This window comes from Cherax quadricarinatus, chromosome 7 (genome assembly GCF_038502225.1).
Source record: "Cherax quadricarinatus isolate ZL_2023a chromosome 7, ASM3850222v1, whole genome shotgun sequence".
Lineage (NCBI taxonomy): Eukaryota > Metazoa > Arthropoda > Malacostraca > Decapoda > Parastacidae > Cherax > Cherax quadricarinatus.
The window spans coordinates 64610360-64616359 of record NC_091298.1 but is presented as its reverse complement, the minus strand read 5'-3'; positions in this window follow the sequence as shown (position 1 = coordinate 64616359).

Here is a 6000-nt window from a genome sequence, read left to right as displayed (position 1 = left end):
GTGAGCTAAAGAAATGTCGGTCTATGTCTCTCTCTCTCTCTCTCTCTCTCTCTCTCTCTCTCTCTCTCTCTCTCTCTCTCTCTCTCTCTCTCTCTCTCTCTCTCTCTCTCTCTCTCTCTAATCAGCATCAGTGACCTTGCTGAGGTTAATTATGGATAATTATAGGTGGGGAGACTATCAATTAACCTCATCTCCCCTCCCCATCTATACTCCCTATCTCACCCTTCCCCATTTCCCTTCCTCATCTCTCCTCTCCATTTACCTTCACCATCTCCCCTCTCCATCTACCTTCACTGTCTCCCCTCTCCATCTACCTTCACCATCTCCCCTCTCCATCTATCTTCACTAACTCCCCTCTCCATCTACCTTCACCATCTTCCCTCTCCATCTACCTCCACCATCATCCCTTTCCATCTATCATCACTATCTCCCCTCTCCATCTACCTTCACTATCTCCCCTCTTGATCTACCTTCACCATCTCCCCTCTCCATCTACCTTCACCATCTCCCCTCTCCATCTACCTTCACTATCTCCCCTCTTGATCTACCTTCACCATCTCCCCTCTCCATCTACCTTCACCATCTCCCCTCTCCATCTACCTTCACTATCTCCCCTCTCCATCTACCTTCACCATCTCCCCTCTCCATCTACATTCACCATCTCCCCTCTCCATCTACCTTCACCATCTCCCTTCTCCATCTACCTTCACCATCTCCCCTCTCCATCTATCTTCACCATCTCCCCTCTCAATCTACCTTCACTATCTCCCCTCTCCATCTACCTTCACTATCTCCCCTCTCCATCTACCTTCACCATCTCCCCTCTCCATCTACCTTCACCATCTCCCCTCTCAATCTACCTTCACTATCTCCCCTCTCCATCTACCTTCACCATCTCCCCTCTCCATCTACATTCACCATCTCCCCTCTCCATCTACCTTCACCATCTCCCTTCTCCATCTACCTTCACCATCTCCCCTCTCCATCTATCTTCACCATCTCCCCTCTCCATCTACCTTCACTATCTCCCCTCTCCATCTACCTTCACTATCTCCCCTCTCCATCTACCTTCACCATCTCCCTTCTCCATCTACCTTCACTATCTCCCCTCTCCATCTACCTTCACCATCTCCCTTCTCCATCTACCTTCACTATCTCCCCTCTCCATCTACCTTCACCATCTCCCCTCTCCATCTACCTTCACCATCTCCCTTCTCCATCTACCTTCACTATCTCCCCTCTCCATCTACCTTCACCATCTCCCCTCTCCATCTACATTCACCATCTCCCCTCTCCATCTACCTTCACCATCTCCCCTCTCCATCTACCTTCACCATCTCCCCTCTCCATCTACCTTCACCATCTCCCCTCTCCATCTACCTTCACCATCTCCCTTCTCCATCTACCTTCACTATCTCCCCTCTCCATCTACCTTCACCATCTCCCTTCTCCATCTACCTTCACCATCTCCCTTCTCCATCTACCTTCACCATCTCCCCTCTCCATCTACCTTCACCATCTCCCCTCTCCATCTACCTTCACCATCTCCCCTCTCCATCTACCTTCACCATCTCCCCTCTCCATCTACCTTCACCATCTCCCCTCTCCATCTACCTTCACCATCTCCCTTCTCCATCTACCTTCACTATCTCCCCTCTCCATCTACCTTCACCATCTCCCCTCTCCATCTGCCTTCACCATCTCCCCTCTCCATCTACCTTCACCATCTCCCCTCTCCATCTACCTTCACCATCTCCCCTCTCCATCTACCTTCACCATCTCCCTTCTCCATCTACCTTCACTATCTCCCCTCTCCATCTACCTTCACCATCTCCCCTCTCCATCTACCTTCACCATCTCCCCTCTCCATCTACCTTCACCATCTCCCCTCTCCATCTACCTTCACCATCTCCCCTCTCCATCTACCTTCACTATCTCCCCTCTCCATCTACCTTCACCATCTCCCTTCTCCATCTACCTTCACCATCTCCCTTCTCCATCTACCTTCACCATCTCCCCTCTCCATCTACCTTCACCATCTCCCCTCTCCATCTACCTTCACCATCTCCCCTCTCCATCTACCTTCACCATCTCCCCTCTCCATCTACCTTCACCATCTCCCCTCTCCATCTACCTTCACCATCTCCCTTCTCCATCTACCTTCACCATCTCCCTTCTCCATCTACCTTCACCATCTCCCCTCTCCATCTACCTTCACCATCTCCCCTCTCCATCTACCTTCACCATCTCCCCTCTCCATCTACCTTCACCATCTCCCCTCTCCATCTACCTTCACCATCTCCCCTCTCCATCTACCTTCACCATCTCCCCTCTCCATCTACCTTCACCATCTCCCCTCTCCATCTACCTTCACCATCTCCCTTCTCCATCTACCTTCACCATCTCCCTTCTCCATCTACCTTCACCATCTCCCCTCTCCATCTACCTTCACCATCTCCCCTCTCCATCTACCTTCACCATCTCCCCTCTCCATCTACCTTCACTATCTCCCCTCTCCATCTACCTTCACCATCTCCCCTCTCCATCTACCTTCACCATCTCCCTTCTCCATCTACCTTCACTATCTCCCCTCTCCATCTACCTTCACCATCTCCCCTCTCCATCTACCTTCACCATCTCCCTTCTCCATCTACCTTCACTATCTCCCCTCTCCATCTACCTTCACTATCTCCCCTCTCCATCTACCTTCACCACCTCCCCTCTCCATCTACCTTCACCATCTCCCCTCTCCATCTACCTCCCCCTCCCCCCTCCCCCCTCCCCCCTCCCCCCTCCCCCCTATCCCCCTCCCCTTCCCTTCTTTGATGTGGTTTTATCTAACAAACAAAAAAATTTACACAATTTTACCTCTGTAAATGAGTTCACGGTAAATGTAAATAAGCGACTTGTTTACACCAGCCGCCTCCCTCACCCACCAAGTTGTTTACACTTTCAGCTTTTTTTTTTGCTCTTGTTTACAGCTTTTTTATATTTTTACACTTATAAATATTTTTTTACACTGTTATAAATATTTTTTTTACACTTATAAATATTTTTTTACACTTTTATAAATATTTTTTTTACACTTTTATAAATATTTTTTTTTACACTTTTATAAATATTTTTTTTACACTTTTATAAATATTTTTTTTACACTTTTATAAATATTTTTTTACACTTTTATAAATATTTTTTTTTACACTTTTATAAATATTTTTTTTACACTTTTATAAATATTTTTTTTACACTTTTATAAATATTTTTTTACACTTTTATAAATATTTTTTTACACTTTAAAAATATTGTTTTACTCCTTAAAAATATTTTTTTTACACTTTTTGCAACTTTTTGCCTTTTTATACCTTTTCATTTTTCCCATTTTTTACATTTTTTACATTTTTTGTGGCTTTGTTTACACTTTTTTTTACACTTTTTACATTTAAATAACGGGAGTCTGTGTTAAATAGATTTAACATCTTATTAAGATATTTCAAAACTTTCTTACATTAATTATCTTGAGTTTCTGTTCTCTGTTTCCCTTCCCTTCCTCCCTTCCCTTCCTCCCTTCCCTTCCTCCCTTCCCTTCCTCCCTTCCCTTTCCTTCTTCCCTTCCCTTCCCTTCCTCCCTTCCCTTCCTCCCTTCCCTTCCTCCCTTCCCTTCCTCCCTTCCCTTCCTCCCTTCCCTTTCCTTCTTCCCTTCCCTTCCCTTCCTCCCTTCCCTTCCTCCCTTCCCTTCCTCCCTTCCCTTCCTCCCTTCCCTTCCTCCCTTCCCTTCCTCCCTTCCCTTTCCTTCTTCCCTTCCCTTCCCTTCCCTTCCTCCCTTCCCTTCCTCCCTTCCCTTCCTCCCTTCCCTTTCCTTCTTCCCTTCCCTTCCCTTCCCTTCCTCCCTTCCCTTCTTCCCTTGCCTTCCTCCCTTCCCTTCCCTTTCCTTCTCCCCTTCCCCTTCCCTTCCTCCCTTCCCTTCTTCCCTTCCCTTCCTCCCTTCCCTTCTTCCCTTCCCTTCCTCCCTTCCCTTCCCTTCCTCCCTTCCCTTCTTCCCTTCCCTTCCTCCCTTCCATTCCCTTCCTCCCTTCCCTTCCTCCCTTCCCTTCCTCCCTTCCCTTCCTCCCTTCCCTTCTTCCCTTCCCTTCCTCCCTTCCCTTCTTCCCTTCCCTTCTTCCCTTCCCTTCATCCCTTCCCTTCCCTTTCCTTCCTCCCTTCCCTTCCCTTCCTCCCTGCCTCTCTCTCTCTCCCTTCCTCTCTTATATTTCTTTTCCTGGTAGTGCCTCTCCCAGCGTGAGAGTAACAGTAGGCTTCCAACAGAGAACCAGCTGGCACCACCTGCTGGACCTCCCTCCCCCAGCTGCTCTGCGGCAGGACAGAGATGACGGAGAGATGGAAGGGAGAGACGTAAGAAGGAAAGACGTAAGGGAGACTGTTGGGAGATAACAGGATCTCTCAGAGCATTGTCTTCACCAACGGTAAGCCAACGGTCGCCGTGTTCCCTCACGTCTGTTATGTATCTGTTAACGGGTGATCAACCAGGGGGAGGCCTGGTGGTCCCACAACCTGGCTATTGTATATAGGTTATAGCCTTTGTAACTTGCTTAAATACCTCTGTAACTTGCTTAGACACCTCTGTAACTTGCTTAGATACCTCTGTAACTTGCTTAGATACCTCTGTAACTTGCTTAGATACCTCTGTAACTTGCTTAGATACCTCTGTAATTTGCTTAGATACCTCTGTAATTTGCTTAGACACATCTGTAACTTTCTTAGATACCTCTGTAACTTTCTTAGATACCTCTGTAACTTGCTTAGATACCTATGTAACTTGCTTAGATACCTCTGTAGCTTGCTTAGATACCTCTGTAACTTTCTTAGATACCTCTGTAACTTTCTTAGATACCTCTGTAACTTGCTTAGATACCTATGTAACTTGCTTAGATACCTCTGTAACTTGCTTAGATACCTCTGTAATTTGCTTAGACATATCTGTAACTTTCTTAGATACCTCTGTAACTTTCTTAGATACCTCTGTAACTTGCTTAGATACCTCTGTAACTTGCTTAGATACCTCTGTAACTTGCTTAGATACCTCTGTAGCTTGCTTAGATACCTCTGTAACTTGCTTAGACACATCTGTAACTTGCTTAAATACCTCTGTAACTTGCTTAGACACATCTGTAACTTGCTTAGATACCTCTGTAACTTGCTTAGATACCTCTGTAACTTCCTCAGATACCTCTGGAACTTGCTTAGATACCTCTGTAACTTGCTTAGATGCCTCTGTAACTTGCTTAGATGCCTCTGCAACTTGCTTAGATACCTCTGTAACTTGCTTAGATACCTCTGTAACTTGCTTAGATACCTCTGCAACGTGCTTAGATACCTCTGCAACTTGCTTAGATACCTCTGTAACTTGCTTAGATACCTCTGAAACTTGCTTAGATACCTCTGCAACTTGCTTAGATACCTCTGTTACTTGCTTAGATACCTCTGTAACTTGCTTAGATGCCTCTGCAACTTGCTTAGATACCTCTATAACTTGCTTAGATGTCTCTGCAACATGCTTAGATACCTCTGCAACTTGCTTAGATACCTCTGTAACTTGCTTAGATACCTCTGCAACTTGCTTAGATACCTCTGAAACTTGCTTAGATGTCTCTGCAACTTGCTTAGATACTCCATAACTTGCTTGGATACCTCTGTAACTTGATTAGATAACTCCATAACTTGATTAGATACCTCTGTAACTTGATTAGTTACATCTGCAACTTACTTAGATACCTCCGTAACTTGATTAGATATCTCTGTAACTTGATTAGATACCTCTGTGACTTGATTAGATACCTCTGTAACTTGATTAGATACCTCTGTAACTTGATTAGATACCTCTGTAACTTGATTAGATACCTCTGTAACTTGATTAGATACCTCTGTAACTTGATTAGATACCTCTGCAACTTGCTTAGATACCTCTGTAACTTGCTTAGATGTCTCTGCAACTTGCTTAGATAC